At 47.9% G+C, this 21,302-nt stretch overlaps 1 protein-coding gene and 3 long non-coding RNA genes across 10 annotated transcripts in view; 2 read left to right on the forward strand and 2 right to left on the reverse strand.

Annotated features, from left to right (window-relative positions):
* POMGNT2 (protein O-linked mannose N-acetylglucosaminyltransferase 2 (beta 1,4-)) overlaps positions 1-4,131 on the reverse strand; it is a 48,305-nt gene extending 44,174 nt beyond the window's left edge. For 4 of the 5 annotated variants that reach the window (XM_040479969.1, XM_040479971.1, XM_040479970.1 and 1 more), the window contains exons 1-2: positions 3,858-4,075; positions 380-536 (exon numbers count right to left, since the gene is read on the reverse strand). The gene's annotated coding sequence lies outside the window, so the exon portion shown is untranslated. Of the gene's footprint in view, positions 1-379; positions 537-3,857 lie in introns of all 5 variants that reach the window. The other variant, XR_005791965.1, reaches the window with a different exon arrangement.
* A 6,507-nt stretch (positions 4,132-10,638) lies between these two features.
* On the reverse strand, positions 10,639-20,896 carry LOC121033543 (uncharacterized). Of its 3 annotated transcripts, none has more exons than XR_005791978.1 (3): positions 20,788-20,896; positions 17,623-17,709; positions 10,639-10,683 (listed from the first exon to the last, which is right to left on the reverse strand). It is a non-coding gene; the product is annotated as an uncharacterized LOC121033543 (long non-coding RNA). The 3 variants fall into 3 exon arrangements; XR_005791977.1 differs by lacking the exon at positions 10,639-10,683 and adding an exon at positions 15,867-15,976; XR_005791976.1 differs by lacking the exons at positions 10,639-10,683; positions 20,788-20,896 and adding exons at positions 15,867-15,976; positions 20,031-20,264.
* LOC121033544 (uncharacterized) lies at positions 14,246-18,638 on the forward strand. Its single transcript, XR_005791979.1, has 2 exons — positions 14,246-14,362; positions 18,309-18,638. It is a non-coding gene; the product is annotated as an uncharacterized LOC121033544 (long non-coding RNA).
* On the forward strand, positions 14,549-15,837 carry LOC121033542 (uncharacterized). Its single transcript, XR_005791975.1, has 2 exons — positions 14,549-15,412; positions 15,640-15,837. It is a non-coding gene; the product is annotated as an uncharacterized LOC121033542 (long non-coding RNA).
* Positions 20,897-21,302: the final 406 nt, after the last annotated feature.

The following is a 21,302-nucleotide window of genomic DNA, read 5'->3' on the forward strand; positions in this document are numbered from 1 at the left end:
AGAATCCGAAGCAGGCTCCAGGCTCTGAGCTGTCAGCACAGAGCCCGACGCGGGGCTCAAACTCACGGACCATGAGATCGTGACCTGAGCCGAAGTCGGACGCTTAACCGACTGAGCCACGCAGGCGCCCCATGTCTCATTAATACTTATATTAGTTACATGTTGAAATGGTATGTTGGATACATTGTGTTTAGATATAAATTACTAAAATTAAGTTCACCTGTTGCTTTTAACCTTTTATTTTTCGTTTTTTTTTCCTTTCACCCCTTTAAAATGCAGCTGCTAGAAAATGTAAAATTACATGTATGGCTCCCATTGGTGGCTTACGTTCTATTTCTGTTGGGCAGCACTGCCAATGAAGGGAGATGTTATTTCTTACCTTTCTTCTAAGGAGAATTCCTGGGAGTAGCCCTTGGTTTCTCCATTTGGAGAGTTGTAAGCACATGGTGATTCTCCCCGATTCCTCATCCCTCATTCATGGGCAGATGAAGGCATCATGGGGAAATGGTGTGATGTGTCCTGGGACACTACTCTGGCTGATGGAGGGAAACATTTATTTGAAGAGGCCCATGGCTCCACCTTTCCTTGACCTGCATCTGTCCACAGGCTACACCTTGCTAGGAAATTTCATCAATTCTCCTTGTGTTTCTCGCCAAGACAAGAAGACAAATGGATGCATCTTTAAGACATGCACCTCGGGGAACTCAGAGCCCAGGCTGTCACAGCCCACTTTCAGGTTCACCTGTAACCATGGCAACTCTATTGACGCAAGTTGCCACGGAACATAATTTAATCTGGATCCGATTTTTTTTAAAAAAAGAAAGAATGGAAAAACACTCAGCTTTGTCTCAGGAGACTTATCTGGAGATGGAATCTCTGGTGATATGCTCTTAACTACCATATTCATTTAATTACTTGGTGATTTCCTTGGGGAGGTATTTCTATCAGGAGTAACTTCCTAAGAAGACGGGGGAGTGTTTGCCTGGAAAAGGTTGGTGTTAAGGAATCTAATGGCTCACATGACCTTGAGCTGTTCTTAGGTGGGAAGATTTTCACCATGTCCCCACAAGTCCATCTCATTTCCACTATGTTAGTTCAAATGGGGGAAATATCAGACTCCTCATTTCAGAGCTGGAAGGTGCTTGGATGGGAAAGTAAGATGAGGGAGGTAAAGAAGAGATCGGAACCTACAAGGGGTTTAGGTCTTGGGTGTATACAACCAAAATTAGGGTGGGGGGCAGACAAAACTAGGAGGGCATGAGAAGGAGACAAAATCAAAGAAATAATGGAAAAACCCTATAATCTTACATTTAAAAAAATTTTTTTAGAGGGAGCACATGCATGTGCACTTATGTGAGTGGGGGAGGGGCAGAGAGAGAACAGGAGAGAGAGGATCTTAAGCAGGGTCCATTCTCATCGGGGAGCCCAGTGACGTGGGGCTTGATGCAGGGTTCCAAGCCGTGACCCTGGGATCATGAGTTAAGCCAAAATCAAGAGTCCTACGTGCAACCAACTGAGCCACCCAGGCAGCCCTGTAATCTTACATTTAAATAGGAAATGTCAGTAACTCATTATTTCTTTTGTTTCTTTCTAAAAAGCAGTTTTTTCAAGCTCTATTTGCTGAAAAGGTCTAGTAGCAGTGGCTTTCATGTCTGAATTTTAGTCTCTAAATGCCATTTCCCACTCAAAGGTATCAGGGCTTCTTGACAAATGGCTGATTCCATACCGAGGCAGAAAGGGTACCAGATGACCCTGAGGCTGGTAGATTTGCTAGAAAAGGAGGAAGATATCAAATGTTAATGGAATCTCATCAAACACACCCAGAGGTCAACTTTGAGGGTCTCCCGCTGGCTAAAAATGGAACAGTTAGATACAAAATAGTAATGCAATGGGCTGCAACTGGAATTGACAGAATTGAAAGTCAAAGATAAACTGAGAGGGTCCCACCACAGCACCTGGGACTTGCTGCCTGGGCATTCTCTGATTGCTAGACTGTGTGTGGGCCTGTGTTGGGGGCAGGCCAGAAGTTCCAGGGAGTCCGTGACCCCAGGCAAACTTCAACTACTAAGGAGAAGGAGTTAGTGCATAAATATCTGAGCTTCCCAGACTCTTGATGGGACACTTCTGAGGTGGGTCCCCAGCAAGACAGACCTCCGTTGTGCACAGCACCAGTACCCCCTGCAAATCTGATCATCATCGTATTCTCTGTAGGCTTTCCTCCTTTCTTGGACTCTCTTGCAATGCTTTTTTTAGGATCGCCTTCCAAATAAACTATTTATACCCAGATCCTAGTCTCGGGGTCTGTTTGGGAGAATCCAACATGACACAGATTCTCTGACAAATTGTGACTCAGTGAAGTAGGAGCATAACCACTCTCTAGGTATCAGTCCCGAGATATGTACAAATGTCAGGGAAGATGTCCAGGTGGCGGTTTGCTTGCAAGACTTAATATAAATACGACGTTGCTACCTTTTCTTTCATTGCCATTCCTGGTTTCCTGTGTGCTTTGGTCATTTCTCAACCAGAGGAATGGATTGTTAATCTACACTGTAAGTAGAAGCTTATTAGACTCAAAAACTAAAATTAAATATGCTTTATCAAAGTCTAGGAGCAGGGGGAATAAGAGAGGAATTTCCTCCCCTGAGGAAAATTCCTGTTCATACAGGTGTCAAAATAGCTGTCTAAAGAGGGACCAGGCCACAAAAACAATCTGAGCAAGGCCAGGGTCAAATAGGCATCAAATGAGCAAATCAGCCAGTCAATATTGCCTCCAACTGCTACGTTGCTTTATGACCCACCTCAAACATAGTGACATAAAAAATGTTCATTTTCCTATGACCATGGATCAGTATGTCAGAAAACCAGAAACAACAAACCAAAAACAGCTTCTCTCTTCATGATATCTAGCACCTGAGATGGGAAGTCTTGAAAACTGAGGGTAACAAGAAGTCCGGGTTTAGAAAACAGTTGAACTGGGTACTTCGAGTCTGATGATTGATGTCGGCTATTAATCGGCCCTGAACCAGGGCTTACAGAAATGACATGTACATGGGCATGGACTTCCTCACACCATAATGGCTGTGATCAATATAAAGCAACTCAAGGGGGGCCTGGGTGGCTCAGTTAAGTGTGGGACTTCAGCTCAGGTCGTGTCTCCTGGTTCGTGAGTTCAAGCCCCTTGTCGGACTCTGTGCTGACAGCTCAGAGCCTGGAGCCTGCTTCAGATTCTGTCTCCCTCACTCTCTACCCCTCCCCTACTTGTCTCTCTTCTCTATCAAAAGTAAACATTAATTAATAAACAAACAAATAAATAAAATAAAGCAACTCAAAATATCAGGAAGGAGGTATATTGCCAGGTATGAACTTCACTCGACCTCACATATGCCTTTTGCATTAACGTCACAAGTTAACCCAGAATCAAAGAACTCTAAAGAAAAGGAATGCACTTATTGCCAAGGATGAGCTTGAAATATGAGGACACCAAAGCCATGACACAACCTACCAAAGTTTGGAGAGGATAACTAACCAGAAAACAACCAGGAAATTAAACAACCTACTAATTACAAATACTAACCACCCAAACACCCTTTCACCCTGCAGTCGACAGATGGAGGAGTATGGAATGCCTTGCCAAGATAAAAATGGGTGGATGGCAGGAGGCTTGGGTGGATGGCAGGACAAGCCTCCGTCCAGAGACGACACCTGGCCCCTGGGCGACTGGTCAGCGTGGGACCCGGTCAGACAGCCTAGGAGGATGGGGTGTGCCCGCGGCCCATCTGAAGCTGCCACCCCCGCAAGACTTGGGGGCAGGGAGGCTGCCACGTCTCTGAGGGCGATGAGGCCGGTTGTGGGCCCACCCGAGCTCCGATGGCCCGGACGTTCCCCGCTGGCCCGAGCAGGCTGATGGGGTGAGTGCTGCCTACCGACGGGCCCGTGGGCACGGTTCAGGGGAGCCAGAGACCTGGCACAGGGCAGGAATGCGGGCAGAGCCGGTCACGGGAGCGGGCTGTTGCTGGAACCAGTCACGTGCCTGAGTCCAAGCGCGACAGTTCAGCGGGGCACACGTCGTCCCCGTCCCCAACGCCTCCCGCCCCCAACTCGCGCCCAGGGCGGAGCCGGGAGAGCCCGGGCTCCCTTCCCGCTGGGGGCTGGGGGCTGGGGGCCGGGGGCTGCGGGCTGGGGGCGGGGGAAGGCGCGGAAGGGGCCCTGGAATAGCACACACCTGGGACCCAGCGGTCGGACAAGCCAAATGGAAATTGTCCATGTCATCGTGCCGCCTCGGCCGCGCAAAGCGTTGGCCGCCGTGGGCTCCCTGCACCCCGAGTCCAAGCGAGCTGGTTGGAGCCGTGCGCCCCCTGCCGCGCCACACGCCTCCTGACTGGCCCCTTGTTCGGAGGCCTGGCGCGCCCCCTGCCGCCCGAGGCGGGCGCGCCAGGTGTGGCCGGGGCACTGCACTGGCGCTCGGAGGCAGGTCACGGGGGCCAGGGAGCCCTGGACCCGGAACAGGGCCGCCGTAGGGCGAGGCCACGGTGCCAGGAGCCAGGCCTCCGCGGGGAAGCGGGATTCTGCCCGGTTCCAAACCGTGTTTGACCCCAGGGCGCCTGTATTGCCCCTGAAGGCCAGGCTGGAGGAAAGACGACTACCTTGGGAGAGCGGGGGGCCTGGGTGAGTGGCCTGGGCTTCCCGCAGCAGAGGAGCCCCCGGGGGGGCCTTGGTTGCTCTGGGCGCCAGGGCCCCTATGGGGGAGGGAGCCAGTTCCCATGGAGGCCGACCGGGGCCCGCTGAGAGCTGTGGCCATGGCGGTGGCAAGAACTTGAGGGGCAGCTTTTGTCTGGCAAGAGGCTATGCAGGTGCTCTGGGAGCTGCCCCGGGGGTCCAGGTGCCCGAAGGGGGCTGCCGCGGTGCGGTGCGTGCAGCACTTGCTCAGGCCAGGCAGGTTCAGGGGAGCCCGGGACCTGGACCCTGGCGGGTGTGTGGAGAAGCCCTGGGGTGGCATCTGCCCTGGGTGGGTGGCCAAAGACACCTGCCGGCTTCCAAGGGCTGAGGGGCACAGCCGCCCTTCCCTCAGCAGCTAGGCAGAGGGGCACTAGTGTGGATTGCCTTGCCAGGATAGCCTGGATGCCTGGTGGGACTAGCCTCCGATAGGAGACAACATCTGGGACCCTTGGCCAGTCCTCAGGGTGTGATTCAGTCATAGTGACCGACTAGGCAGATGGGGCGTCCCCATGGTAGACTTCATGCTTCCACCCCGGCCATTTTTTGGCCTAGACAGTGATCGGAAGATGGCATCTTGGAGGTATGCTTTGTAGCCCTCGTTTTCCAAAATTTCTTACCAAAGTGGTATGAAAAGTTTAGTCTTTTCAGTCTTCAGTGAACATGTGGTCAGGTTGGCTTCTAGAGAACAGTGTCTGCGTTCTCTCAAGAAAGTGTGAGGTGTATCCAGTTTTAATCTGTGACTCCTGCAACACCAACACCAGCTCATGAGATAAGACTTTTCCAGCACTAATAATCACGGTTAAGAGATTATTTTTCTTTTGGTCTAGGATCTTTTATGACAAATCCCTAAGAGCTGGCTCGGCTGGATAGAGTGTGTTGCTTGCAACTACATGTACTTGACCCGTAGTCCGTGTACTTTCCTGGCCACCAGGGTGCACTCGAGCCAGTGTATTCTCCAGATGGTAGACCCCAGAGAGAATATTTTATTGTTTGCAAGGCCAAGCTCACAGGACATGTAAATAGATAAAAGGAAAAACCTCACATAAAGGACATGTGGTAAAATGCTATATGGAGTCCAGCCTGATGTGAACTGTGAACTTACCAGTTTGTGAGGCGAGCTCCATAAACAGGTCAGTAGGGCCTATGCCTGCGTTCTTCCCATGTGGTTAATTCCTTTTCATGAGAAATGACACTGAAGACAATGGCAAAGAAAATGTGACCATCTCTAGGTAGAACAGGATCAGTCAAGCCAAGAGTACTCTATGGAATTTACTAGTGTCGCTAAGCCCAAGGAACTGGTTCCACAGTTATTTTCTTTTACTAGTATAAATTTAGTGTGAAAACACCTCTCACCATTCTTGCTTCTATTAGACCTACAGGTAGAGAGCTGGGAGTAGACAGGGTGCTAACAGGGTGGGGATTATTACCTTCTGCCAGCTTTTGTCTGAGATTGTAAGACTTCTCAGGTGTAGCAGCATCCAGCCAGTAAAGTTTGTCCTATTGTCTATTCCAACTGCTGGGGAGGAAAAATTTACCTCTACTTATCAAGGTTCCCTTAGCTGGTTTGAGAATTTAAGTGATATGAAACAGATTAATAGAAGACAAAACCACAAAATTTAACTATGTGTGAATGGAGGCTGAATGCTAAATTTGAGAACAAAAGGCAAGCAGCTTTTTCACTTATTATTATTATTTTTTACTAAAAAAATGTTTTTATGTTTATTTTTGAGAAAGAAAGAGAAGGAGGGGTGGGTGGAGGGGCAGAGACAGAGGGAGACCCAGAATCTGAAGCAGGCTCCAGGCTCTGAGCTGTCAGCACAGAGCCCAACGTGGGGCTCGAACTCACCGACTGGGAGATCATGACCTGAGCCAAAATCAGACACCCAATCGCCCAATTGACTAAACCACCCAGGTGCCCCAGCTTTTCCACTTTTTAGACAAAGGAACAATCTGTGAGGAATTAACATGACAAAGAAAATGAATGTTTGGGAGCTTCAGTTAGTAAGGAAATCTAACAGAATTTGGGCTGGGGAGGTAAATTAGTAAAAGTAACAAGATGGGTTTCTATAGCTTTCTTGGCTCTGAATTCTGTTATCTCTGGTGACAAGGATGACTCCTTACTTCTTGGTACAGGGAGGGTGCATTTCACATGGGAGATTTATTTCCTGCTTTCTGGAAACAAAGAAGGCAGGTCAGGGAGTTGTCTTGCCTGGGCTGTTTCTTAAGTACTTTTAATTCCAAACAATCAACTTGCCAATGTGGTCCATTTACAGTCACCTATCCTTGGCCCCTCCATGTTCATTTGTGGAGATTTGGGCTTGGGAGTAGGCAGATACCTTTGGACCTACAGTAGTCCCACCCATGACCCAGCCTGTCCTGACACTTGCCCTGTTCCAGGTCTCTGGCTACCCTAACCTGTGGATGCACCCATGTACAGACTGCAATTTTTCAGCCAGCCCTTGGCTACGAGGACCCTGCAGGTCTGTGAAACTCAGGCCATTCCCAACCACCATTAATATCTCCAGGGGGTAGAAAGCCCACCCTGAATATCTTTCTGAGGGGTCAGCTTTCAACTGGCCACAGTCAGTCTCCATTTAGACTGGCTGCCTGCTGGGGTCCCAGACTTACCAGTAATTAAAGCTCCCAGGTGTCTCTTGTTGGAATATACCCTGGTCAGTCGGCCTGCCCAGCCCAGTCCCAGGCAACAAAATGCAGATTCCCCCAGCTTTGCCTTCAGAGGGAATAAACACATTTGTGTAGGTTAAGTGTTGGAATTAGGCAAATGCTATGGACCCCCATCATTCTGCTTCTGAGACCTAGCTTTTCCCAACTCTTGCTTATTTCATTTCCTGGCTACCCTAAACTGTGCTGCCGAGGCATGTCCAGTTCAAAACACTTGAGCCAGCCTGAGGTAACCGGGGACGACCACAGGTTTAGTGTGGAGGGGACAACTCTGAACTGGAGCTCACCAACCGTGAGATCATGACCTGAGGCGAAATCAAGAGTCAGATGCTCAACTGACCTAGCCACCCAGGCAGCCAATTCTTGAAAAGGGAGGGCACTTTTATCATAGGATTTTAAGAAAAAGGAAAATCTCTCAGAGCCCCAGCAATAATGCACTATCCACCATTTGCAGCCAATGAAAAACTGTCGTGATCTAAGCTTCTTCAGTGAACTTGTGTTCAAGCAATCCTCCCCAGTTTCCTCCTAAAACCTAATCAAACCCAGGGTGCCTGGGTGGCTCAGTCGGTTAATCGTCTAACTCTTGATTTCAGCTCAGGTCATGATCTCATGGTTCGTGAGGCGGAGCCGCACATCAGGCTTTGTGCTGACAGCTCAGAGCCTGGAGCCTGCCTACGATTCTGTCTCCTCTCTCTGCCCCTGCCCCCTCACACTCTGTCTCTCTCTCTCAAAAATAAAATAAACATTAAAAATAATATAACAACGGGGCGCCTGGGTGGCTCAGTCGGTTAAGTGGCCGACCTCGGCTCAGGTCGTGATCTTGCGGTCCTTGAGTTCGAGCCCCACGTCGGGCTCTGTGCTGACAGCTCAGAGCGTGGAGCCTGCTTCGGATTCTGTGTCTCCCTCTCTCTGACCCTCCCCTGTTCATGCTGTGTTTCTCCCTGTCTCAAAAATAAATAAATGTTAAAAAAAAAATTAAAAAAAAATAATATAAAAACCTAATGAAATCTGACCTTCCCTTTGTCTCTTCAGACTTGCCTATGGCTTGCCATAATTTGCCTGTCCCAAATTACAGTGCCTCTGTTATTCCCAAATAAATTCATTTTGCTAGTAAAATAATTGCCTGTTGTATCTTTAAGGTTTATATTAAATGATGTCAGAGAAGTGGATCCAGAGAAGATCCCCAGCAACTCAAAGGCCTGTGAGCAAACAGGAGTAGGTACCCACAGAGCCCACTAGGCTAGCTCACTACTTTCTAGTCGACCTTGGAATTGGTATTGCCAAAATTAAGTTGTCAGGACCTCTATTTAATGGTCTTAAAGAAAATTAAGTGTTTATATAAGTCAAATATAGTCCCAAAAATATAGCAGTGAACCTAAATGTTTTTTTCAGTTCATAGGATCTGGATCTCTGATAAACACTAATTTAAACTTGTTGGTTTAAGAAAAATAGGCCTGTCTTTAGAGTTCAACATTAATATAATGCAGAGAAACAGCTTTTTCTACCTGGGTTACTAATCAAATAAATCCATACTATCTTTATAATACAAAATTTGTCAACAAGGGAAGTAAGATGATGGTTAGCTGTTTAGTGCCTAATCCCGAGTATATTTGCTGAAAGCAAATAATGTTAATAAATGTTAATAAGACCAAATTTTATACTAAGTTAAACTAAATGATGGATATTTATTGAATACCCAAACCATTTCCAAATAACATAAACATTAAATGCTAAACATAAGTGCCTATACTCTTGGCTTTTTAATTTTCACAGAGACACAAAAAATATTTGGATCTATCAATAAACATGTTTAACCTTGAAAAGACTGAAATACATTTACAAGTTTGCTAATCCTACTGCAGGGTGCTAACTTATGATGGCATAGGATTGCCTGCTTCCTAGTTTTCACTGAAAAACCCCCAAGATTACAAATACTGTAAAATACTGGAAGAAGAGCTGAGAACACATAATGAACAACGACAAAAAGAACACAGAATAATTAGCATAAATTATAAACTCTGCACAAACTGCACATTTACTGCTGAATTCAGGCAATGCAGCAGGCGTCCCTTGGAAGGTGAGAAACCACGTGCTCCCATGAGACCTTTCTCCTCCTCTGGAAGGGTCGACTACTACTTCCTGTTTTTCAAACAGAGCATTGATGAATTATGATTAACAGCTATGTAGAAAATACCTGTATTATGTATATCCACATAAATAATAGATAATATACTTTCGGTTTTACCTACTTTATATTGTAGATTACAGTAAAACCTTGATTTGCAAGCATAATTCATTCCAGAAACATGCTTGTAATCTAAAGTACTTGTATATCAAAGCAAATTTCCCCATAAAAAATAATCAAAACTCAGATGACTCCTTCCACAACCCAAAAATATTCATATAAAAATGATTACTATACTGTAATATAATACAAAATAATAAAGAAAATAAAAAATATAAAGAAAAATAAATTAACCTGCACTTGCCTTTGAAAACCTTCGTGGCTGGTGTGAGGGAGACGAGAGAGGAGGGTTGTTGTGCAGGACTTTCACTGTCACTAAGAGAATCGCTGCTCTCTGTTGGCTCAGTGCAATCCTTTTCTTTTCTTGATTTCAGCTCTTTTCTTGATGCAGCTTTAATAAGGAACCTATCCAACGCGCCTGCTTTTGCCTCCTTTGGAGGAGTTCGCGGAAATGTGACATTGGCGTTAAACAGATTCATCGCTCGCACTGCAACAGCCTTATGCGGTGGTGCCTTTCTACAAAATTCTGCACTGTTCCCCACATTTTACACATCTCCCTAATCTCCTCTGAAGTGAGGGGTTCCTCCATCTTTTTTTCCTCTCCCTCTGCAGACGAAATGCAGACATAGACTTACAAAATCCCGCAATTTCGGCCATGCGCATACCTCGTTCGTACTTCTCCATGATTTCCTTCTTAACTTGCACCATAATCATCTCCTTCTTACTGCCTTTCTTTTCAACCTTTTTCTGCATGGGGGCCATTGTATACGCTCACACGGATGTTGACTACAGTACAGCATTAATAAACTATTGTCATATACTGTATTTAATGTAAGTGGCAAGAAAGCAGCAGAGGAAAGGGTCTGTGGAAAAGCAGACCCTAAGGAAAGCAAAGGACTGTCCACAGGTGCTTCGAAGTGACAAAAATACACTAGTGCCAGTGGTGGGCACCTTCCAATGTTCTGAAAAATTACTGATTTCTGCCAAACACTGTGGCCTGAGACCGAGGATCCAAGCATGGGAGATGATCACCCGCAATCCTGCAGAGAGAAAGAGAGAGTGAGAGAGAGAGAGAAGATCCATTGGCTCAGTTGTGATCATGTGACATTCAGCATCACATACTACTCGTATGGCAAGACATCGCTCGTTTATCAAATTAAAATTTATTAGAAATGTTTGCTTGTCTTGCAGAACACTCACAGAACAAGTTACTCGCAACCCAAGGTTTTAATGTATCTCTAAATTAAAAATAATTTCATAAAATGCAGAACAGTATATTCATGGCATATACTGAATATAGGAAATACACATCAGTTTATTAAACTTCTATTTCAGTTATTTAGATGGTTTTCTTTTTTTTTATTTTTTTTTTAATGTTTATTTATTTTTGAGACAGAGACAGAGCATGAACGGGGGAGGGTCAGAGAGAGAAGGAGACACAGAATCTGAAACAGGCTCCAGGCTCTGAGCCGTCAGCACAGAGCCCGACGCGGGGCTTGAACTCACAGACCGCGAGATCGTGACCTGAGCCAAAGTCGGACGCTTAACCGACTGAGCCACCCAGGCGCCCCTAGATGGTTTTCTATATACAGGTACATGCTGGACCATAAAGTAGACTAATTTCTTACTTTGGAATGATCCAACATGTTAGAAAGCCCCCACTCTTATATCACAGTTGGCTGAGGAACAAAAGTGTCTGAGCGCCAGCTGAAGAGGCCAGAGTGAACACCACCACCCACCTGTCCTGTCCGTCCACAGTGGGAACTCCTCATGACCAGGCTGTCATCGCTCTGGGATAGGCTCAGACTTTATTGCCTGGTCTTTTCAGATTGGCAGCCAGGCAGCAATCTTTGTTTAAAGGACCTTACTTCCCCCCTTTCTTACAGCAGTTTGCAGAGCCGGGAATTCTGTTGATAGCTTCCCGGCTACTTATAGCTCCGTCACCAGTTTAGAAGTGGTTCCATTTTTCAAATCTTTACTCTGCCCACGTGACTTAAGAGAAGCCTCTTCCACAGTAATGTGGGGATCCTGTTGCCCTGGCCTGTCCTATCACTCCCAGTCTAACGGAGCACTGTCAGCATGAGCCCACAGATGCCAATGAATCTCATACTACCATTTCCAAAGAAAAGCCTGTGTGTGTTTTGGTGTTTGTTTTTTAAACTATATAGAAATTTCTATTAACCTCGGGTAATGCATAAGCAATTAAGCTATCCTCTGAGAGTAAATCTGTAACAACCATCGCACATCATATCTAGATAAGCTATGTAAGTTTTTGAAATTTGGAAGCTAATAAAGTTGAAATTGTCAGCAAAAAAAAAAAGTTTTTAAACAAAACCACTGGAAATAATAAGCATGAAAGAAAATGGGCATATATGAAAAGGAAAACAGGATTTTTATTTTTTTATTATTATTTTTTTTTTAGATAAGGAATGGTATGAAGGACATCCTTGTGTGTGTGCATTTTGGGGTGGGAGTGGGGGTAGAAAAAAAAGTAATTTTTTCCTCAAGTAAATACATTGTTCCAGAATGAGAAAAAAGATAGGACAGATCTAAATAGATATAGAAAGTTGTAGGGGCACCTGGGTGGCCCAGTCAGTTGAGCGATTGACTCTTGATTTCAGCTCAGGTCTCTGTCTCCCCTCTGCCCCTCTCCTCTGCTCATGTGCACTCATGCTTGCTTTCTCGGTCTCAAAAAAAAAAAAAAAAAAAAAAAAAGAAGAAAAAGAAAAAAGGTGTAGAAGGTTTGTGTAAAAAGAATCTTGAGAAAGGACTTTTATATCTGGTCAAGCTGGCTACAAGTTAAATTGTTATTATAAGGGTTTTAAAATTAAGCCTTACTACCAATAACATACTTATGTAAAACTAAAAATGATCTCTTATCTGTTAAAAGGACAAAGTTTTCTTGGACTATTGGTCTGCTTTTGATAAAATATTGTGAAAGGTTTTACCTTTTAAAGAAATCTAATTAGAAAGCAAAGATTTTGTGTTTTATCAAAATAATTTCTTGTACTTCATGTTAGTCTTTACCATCAGGTGTTTGATTACTCAAGTAAACTAAGTCTTCTGGATATTAAGAGAGCTAAGTTTTAGCAACAATGATGTAACAACCCATTGTATTTGCCTCTGAAATCTTTAATTGTCACTTTGATCCAATAGGCAAGTAAATATTGTTTCAAAATGGTCTGTGATCCTACCCGGTCAAGTGTCCAAAACCTTTTGATACTTTTTGACAAACTTCCCCAAATCAAATTCTAAAATTAAGTTCTTTTGACCTAAAAGTGACTTGGAGAATATAAAAGGGGAGATGTTACGCTAATTAGCATTATTTGATATGTTATATTACATGGGCAGCAATGTGAAATAAGAATACTAAGCCTCCTTTTTGTGGTATTTGTATATGCATACATTATAAGTGTTCTAGAAATTCTATAAAATCCTGAAATTTCTAATGTCCTGCTACAATGTTATCAATCATAATTCTGGTTCTCTTGAGATGTTTTTCATGGAAATAACCAAATTTCTTTGTCAGTGATCTAACGAACTCTCCTCAGATCTCTAACCGTTGCTATTTGTACGTCTTTTGTCAGCTACAGATGATTGTTTCAAGAGCTTCCTCCTGAAAGCGACTCATGACGAAGACTCTGACAAATGCTCTGGAACACAGGTTTTGATCAACTGAAGATCACAGCACTGCACTGATAAGAATTTCTAAAACTGTCATGGAAAACTGACTGCTTTCATATTCTGCTTTCCAGAGCTAAAGGTCCCCTTTTCTCCTCTCCTTTAAAGCTCTCTATAACGTCGGGTAATTTGGTAAAGTGTACCTTTACAACAAAGGTTGAAACATGGATCTTTTTCTCCCTACCCAATCCCTCCAGATTCTGAAACTCTTCTCCAGTGTTGTCATGTTTCACGACCATGCGTGTATTTGCAGAGACTTAGTAAGAATCTTTTCTCCTTGTAACAGACTCCCACCCCCACCAGGCCCCTGCTCTTTGACCTGCAGTCGATAAAAGGAGATACCCTTCGACACTGGAAAGGCCTAATTGCGTCTACTAAAAGGACAGCACTTTGGTCGTCATCACACTGCTGCTCCCAGGAGATGGGGACCTTAAACATTGCACCTTGCAACCTGGGGACTTCATCTACTGGAAAAGACATCTCCGCAAAGACACTCTTCAACTCCACTGGGAAGACCCATAGCAGCTACTGTCAACCAATGCTTGTGCCACCAAACTTCAGACTCTTGGATTCATGTGTCACATCTAAAGACAGCACCAAACCCTGGCTGGACCTGTACCCCAACTGGTGACCTGAATGTAAAGATTTCTAGGAATTGAAGCCAATGACAGCTGAAGGAGACCGCTTTCCCAAGATGGCCAGGCCAAGCCAGTACACCTTTTTCTCCCCACTGCTTCTTACTTGGTTATTTCCCCCCCACCCCCCTTACTCTTGAAAACGCAATGCTCTTCTCCACATTTCTCTGTCTACTGCAAAAGGCAGAAACCTCTGAATGTTGGATCGGTTGCCAGAAATTCCAATCTGTTTATGATGTCAGAGGCCCCTTGGCCTTACTCGTAATTATTTTCTCTTCAGTCCCCAGGCCCACTGCTGACTTACCTACAAGCCCATGGAGGTGACCTGTCGGGTTAGGTTGTTACGGCCAGGTGTTCCCATGCTGGTTTCAGCCTGTCCCCAGTTGTAACCGTGCCAGCTCAGGTAAACACCTCAGCCTCTGTCAGCCCCCCTTCCCTCACTCCCCGCATCTTTTCCTTACCTAAATACAATCTGTTTCCCTGCACCCAGGGGGAAAAAACCAGGTCTAGACTCCCCTGTGAGGTTTTTAGAAAAAAAAAATCCCTTTAGGAGGGAATAATCTCTCACAGAATGTTACCTCAAACTTTCTGAGCCATAACTTGAAAGGGTCAGTCAGGACATTCGGCTAGTGAATCTATCAATAACCAGACCTGAGCTGGCGTCCCCGAGGCTCCACCTGGTTCCATTTGTGTTTGTTCTGGACAGCACTTCTCAGGGGCATATGAATGTTGGCAGCTGGCCACTTGGAGGTCAATGCTCACTGGAACATTTCACTGTCCCTGTTAATATGCATACCAAATCAGAAGCCTCCCCTCCTGTCCACTCCATTGAGCCTCCATGGCCGCTATAGGGGAACTTCCAGGACACATATATGACTCTGGTTTTCCTCCCTGGGCAGAGACTTTCTCCCATACATTGGAGGAAATGCCAACCAATGCAAGATCGGGAATCTTTCCCCAACATTAGGAGAGCTAGCTGGCCCCACAACCAAAGCACTAACAGCCCAACAATGATCACTGGACTCTTTGGCTACAGTAATTTTGGATAATGGCACAGCCCTTGATTATCTACTGGCTGAACAAGGAGGAGTCTGGACAAGAGTGAATACCGCCTGCTACACGTGGATAAATTCCTCTGGGGAAATAAATACCTACCTGCATAAAATCAGAGAATAAGCACTTTGGCTGCAAAGAATTCTGCCTAATGACCTATGAGCCTTAGACCTATTTAACTATCGATTTCATCTTTTTGAAACTAACAAATTTCTGGAACAGGAAAAAGAAAGAAAACTCCAACTGGCCTAGACAAATTCGAGCTCAACCACCAGGGGGACGCCTGCACAGCTGAGCCATAAAGTGCTGGACAGTTACCTCAACTTCATTATAACGTTAGAATCTCTGCCCTGGGGCAGGAACATAAGCTTCGTTAACATAACCTATGGTGCATATATAGGTATGTTTTCTTTTTTTTTCAACATTTATTTATTTTTGGGACAGAGAGAGACAGAGCATGAACGGGCGAGGGGCAGAGAGAAAGGGAGACACAGAACCAGAAACAGGCTCCAGGCTCTGAGCCATCAGCCCAGAGCCCGACGTGGGGCTCGAACTCACAGACCGCGAGATCGTGACCTGGCTGAAGTCGGACGCTTAACCGACTGCGCCACCCAGGCGCCCCTATAGGTATGTTTTCTAAGTGCACATGCACAAACCTATGTTCGCCTTTTATATGCAGTGATGAAACTCCCCCTCTGAATATTCATCTCAAACCCCCAAGTTAAAAGAATTGGTTCAACCCTTCTCGGAGAGTCATGGCTTTGGAAGTTATTCCCCTTGATCTCCTTAGTTGCTGCAAATAAAGTTTCCTTTGTGTGACAGCTCCATCTGGTGTAGTCCATATCTGCAACTTACCAAGAAGCAAATGTACATCATTAATTCGGTCACAGGATGGGACACTAGTCCTTCCGAGGAATTCAAAATCTCCCCACTCTCTTTAGGACAAGATCCAAAAGAGCTAACTCTGGAAAAGAGCATGCTAGTGTATGTGGATGACATCTTAACAGCCAGCCCCACTCACATTCCTGACAAAAATACTGTGTTTATGTTAAAGTTCCCAGCCAGAAAGGGATAGAAGGTATCAAAAGAAAAGGCCCACATTTCTAAGCTGTAAACGACCTGGGGTTTATTATTTCCAAGGGACAAGGAGGCCTTCCCCAAGAAAGAAAAGTGGCAATATGCTAGCTAGCCCCACCAAAAACCCTCCAACAACTGCATGGGTTTTGGGGAATGGCTGGGTTTTGCTGTATCTGGATTCCTAATTTGGGGCTAACTGCAAAATCCCTTGGTGATAAACTCCAGGAAGCTGAGACAGATCTGAGTGGGATAAATCATGTGATCAAGCCTTCGATACAGTGAAAGCCATACTTACGAAAGCCCCGGCCGTAGCATTACCAGACTATGACAAGCTGTTTGAATTTGAATGTGCATGAAAGACAAGGAATAGCTACAGGGGTGTTAACCCAAAGCTGGGCCCTCAAAAAGAATGATAGTTTATTTCTCTGAACAGATGGACACAGTGGCAAGGGGTTGGCCTCCCTGCCTGAGAGCCATAACAGCCACATGCCTCCTGATGAAAGGTGAAAAAGCTAACCATGGCTCAGCCTATGACAGTTTGGACCCCATATCAGATCTCAGGTTTACTGGTAACCAAGGGGCATCCGTGGCTGTCCCAACACAGAATACTGCAATATCAAGCCATGCTGACAGATACCCCTCAGATGCAGCCGAAGCCGGGTCATACTTTGACACCAGCCCACCCCACTTCCTGACCTTGATCAACCAGCCACCCATAGTTGCCCAGAAGTAACTGATCAAGTTTACTCTAGTTGCATAGATCTCCAAAGTGAACACCTGTCCAGTGCAGAAGTCTGGTTTACAGATGGCAATAATTTTATAGAGAACAGGCAAAGAAAGACAGGTTATGCAATGGTGTCCCTGAACACCTTCGTAGAGGCAAAGAGCCTGCTCCGAGGCACCTCGGCCCAAAAGGCAGGATTGCACTAACCAGAGCCTTGGAGTTGGGTGAAGACCGAACACTAACTATCTACACTGATTCTACCTATGCCTTCTCCACAATCTGGGCCCATGGAGCCATATGGAAAGGAAGGATTATTGCATAGTGGAAAGAAAGAAATCAAACACAGCAAAGAAATCCACACCCCACTAGAAGCAGTGCCCAAGCCAAAAAAAGGTGGCAGGAGTTCACTTTAGGGGCCACAGGAAAGGAAATTGAGAGGGAATAAAGGGAAATAAATCAGTTGATGCAGGCACTACCCACTCTGTGCCTTTATATAAATTCACTCCCATACGTTCTTGCAGGGAGATAAAGAGCTATCAGCAGTCCCTAATAATCAGAGGACGGATGGTAAATAACAAATCTGGATACCTAAGCAAACTGCTTACGGGTTTCTGCAGAGTGCAAGTGACTCAATTTGTTATGGCAAAGAAGCTTTACGCTCATGGTTGGCAAAGGTTATAAACACTCCAGGGATAAAAGAGACTACTGAGAAAATAGCAACCAGTGCATCTACTGCAGGACAAACCAGGCCCCTCTAGTCAGGGCAGCTCAGATTTGTGGGACACTACCTGGGGAAGACTGGCAAATACCTTTTGCTGTCATGTCCCTGGTCCCTGGGGTTTCAAATACGTCTTGGTATTTGTAGATACCTTCACTGGATGGGTTGAAACTTTTCCCTGCAAGACAGAGAGGACAAATAAATCACCACGGCCTTTTGAAAAGAGAATTTCCTGACTTGCGTTACCCAGGTTGGGGTTCTAAACTCACTTCTAAGGCAGCAAAAGATCTGCACATTCAATGAAGTTTACATTCCACCTAGAGACTTCAGTCCTCTAGAAACACAGAACGGGCTAACAGAACCCTCAAAAAAAGACCCTGGCAAAGTTATGCCAAGAAACAGGAAAAATGGTTAAAATCATTACCGATAGCTCTCAACCAGGATAAGAGCCACCCGAAAGGGTAAAGTAAAACATAGCCTGTTCGAGATGACTTACGGGAGGCCCTTTCCTGAGAGCTCCGTCTCTTCCTCACCATCAGACCCCCAGGTTTCTCTGGCCATGAAACATGTAACTAATCCCCAATGCATGGTGGAGGCGCTCAACGCGTAGGGAAACTTTTGCCTCCCTCTACCTACTAAAATTAACCTCTCTCCTAGCAACCTGGGGATTGGTGTACCTCAACACTTGGAGGAGTGGGTCACCACAGGACCAACGACACCCAGTATGGACAGGGCTCCGCTTGGTACTAACAACCACACTTTCTTCTCTAAAACTAGAAGAGGTCGTGCCTTGGATGCACCACTCCAGAGCAAAAATGGCACCCGCACCAGCGGCTCAGGAGGAGACGCCACCAGCACCAGATGACAAATACAAACACACCTGGGCGCCATTCGCTGACCTGGCACTTCTGTCCCAGCGGCACCCATGGAACGAATAGGGGTCCTCACGTCTGTCCTGGAACCATTTTACTCTGCACTAGCTCTGCTGTTCTATTTCTTTAGTCCTATTGTCCATTCAAAAGCCCCTCGAGTGGATGAAATCATTTCCTCTGCTGTTATTCACCATAAACACTCCAGCTCATTGTTCATACGTAGGAAAACAGCTGATAGAGATAGTTTTCTAGTCTTCTTTCCTCTGCCCCCACTAACAACACCATCGCAGCCTAACTTTTTTTGTGGTATTACTGAAGACATACAAAAACTATGGAATTTTACTAATTATTGGGATTTTCCAGAGCAGTCTGAGATGAGGCTTAGGGCTTATACTTCCCTCATAGGAACACCTGCTCCTCTGGATGAGTCCTTCAGGAGTGAAGCTCATAAATGAAATCCAGAGTCCCAAACCTACTAACAGATGTCCAAATTGCACCTTCAATCCCGTTAAGAACACAACAAAGGAACCCGATAAATCTGGTTTAGGGCCGTTCACAAGGTATACCAATATTGCTCCTCAAACACATTAATCCCTAACATTAACTGCGAATCAGATAACAGGGACACAGACTTTCAGTCCCCATTTGGCCTGATGGTGTCCGGGTTTCCTCCAGCCCTCAAGGCCTTCCAGGGTGTCTCTCATCCCAGGGAACCCAACATCATCGTCTGCGGCCCCATCCTGCCAGGGGCAGTCCAGAGTTCAGATTTCTCCACCTCTGCCCTGGGCGGGGCGTGCCCATTGGTGTCGAGTGGCACTCTGCATCGCACGGGTGCCCTGTATGCCCAACGACCCCCTGTGACCCGGTCTTTCCAGACCCTTGCCTTGTTCCAGGTCCCCGCCCCCCCCGAACCCTGGGGCTGGCACATAGTCAGTAGGCATCCCTTCAGCCTGCCGAGGACAGCCAGTCCCCTCCGGCCGTCGGAGCTCTGGTGGGTCCAAAATCCCCAGCATGTCCCGGCCATGGAAGACGAAGCCCACGTCGGGGAAACTTTTCCTGAGAAGGCAGCTTGAACTTGGCGACCGGCAGTCCTCACTTGGACTGACTGCAGAATAGGTTCCCAGGCTGACTGGTCAGCCAGGCTCTTTCTGGAGGCTACCCAGGCAGCCCTCCGAGAAGGTAGGGCCGTGGGCAGTCCACACTAACTCCAGCTCTACCTAGAGGGGGAAGGGCGGCTGTGCCCCTCAGCCCTTGGAAGCCGGCAGGTGTCTTTGGCCACCCACCCAGGGCAGATGCCACCCCAGGGCTTCTCCACACACCCGCCAGGGTCCAGGTCCCGGGCTCCCCTGAACCTGCCTGGCCTGAGCAAGTGCTGCACGCACCGCACCGCACCGCGGCAGCCCCCTTCGGGCACCTGGACCCCCGGGGCAGCTCCCAGAGCACCTGCATAGCCTCTTGCCAGACAAAAGCTGCCCCTCAAGTTCTTGCCACCGCCATGGCCACAGCTCTCAGCGGGCCCCGGTCGGCCTCCATGGGAACTGGCTCCCTCCCCCATAGGGGCCCTGGCGCCCAGAGCAACCAAGGCCCCCCGGGGGCTCCTCTGCTGCGGGAAGCCCAGGCCACTCACCCAGGCCCCCCGCTCTCCCAAGGTAGTCGTCTTTCCTCCAGCCTGGCCTTCAGGGGCAATACAGGCGCCCTGGGGTCAAACACGGTTTGGAACCGGGCAGAATCCCGCTTCCCCGCGGAGGCCTGGCTCCTGGCACCCTGGCCTCGCCCTACGGCGGCCCTGTTCCGGGTCCAGGGCTCCCTGGCCCCCGTGACCTGCCTCCGAGCGCCAGTGCAGTGCCCCGGCCACACCTGGCGCGCCCGCCTCGGGCGGCAGGGGGCGCGCCAGGCCTCCGAACAAGGGGCCAGTCAGGAGGCGTGTGGCGCGGCAGGGGGCGCACGGCTCCAACCAGCTCGCTTGGACTCGGGGTGCAGGGAGCCCACGGCGGCCAACGCTTTGCGCGGCCGAGGCGGCACGATGACATGGACAATTTCCATTTGGCTTGTCCGACCGCTGGGTCCCAGGTGTGTGCTATTCCAGGGCCCCTTCCGCGCCTTCCCCCGCCCCCAGCCCGCAGCCCCCGGCCCCCAGCCCCCAGCCCCCAGCGGGAAGGGAGCCCGGGCTCTCCCGGCTCCGCTCTGGGCGCGAGTTGGGGGCGGGAGGCGTTGGGGACGGGGACGACGTGTGCCCCGCTGAACTGTCGCGCTTGGACTCAGGCACGTGACTGGTTCCAGCAACAGCCCGCTCCCGTGACCGGCTCTGCCCGCATTCCTGCCCTGTGCCAGGTCTCTGGCTCCCCTGAACCGTGCCCGCGGGCCCGTCGGTAGGCAGCACTCACCCCATCAGCCTGCTCGGGCCAGCGGGGAACGTCCGGGCCATCGGAGCTCGGGTGGGCCCACAACCGGCCTCATCGCCCTCAGAGACGTGGCAGCCTCCCTGCCCCCAAGTCTTGCGGGGGTGGCAGCTTCAGATGGGCCGCGGGCACACCCCATCCTCCTAGGCTGTCTGACCGGGTCCCACGCTGACCAGTCGCCCAGGGGCCAGGTGTCGGCTCTGGACGGAGGCCAGCCAAGCGGCCCTTCAGGCAGGTCCTGCCAAAGGCAACCCACGCACTCACCCTCCTCCAGCTCTGTGTGTAGGGGGGAGGCGCATGCGTAATGGAGGACGGGGAAGTAGGCAAATGCCCTGAGGCCCGGACAGCCCCCCAAATGGGCCAAGGCCTCTCCACACCCTTGTCCTGACCCAGGTCTCGCTCGCAATGCCCTTTAAGCAGGCCGCTTGCGCAGTAAAGGCCCCAGGACCCCACCAGGGCAACCTGGGTCCTGCAGGCCCAGGGAGCTGGGGCGAGCCCCA

The sequence above is a fragment of the Herpailurus yagouaroundi genome, unplaced genomic scaffold (assembly GCF_014898765.1).
Source record: "Herpailurus yagouaroundi ecotype Mexico unplaced genomic scaffold, PumYag 159, whole genome shotgun sequence".
Classification (NCBI taxonomy): Eukaryota; Metazoa; Chordata; class Mammalia; order Carnivora; family Felidae; genus Herpailurus; species Herpailurus yagouaroundi.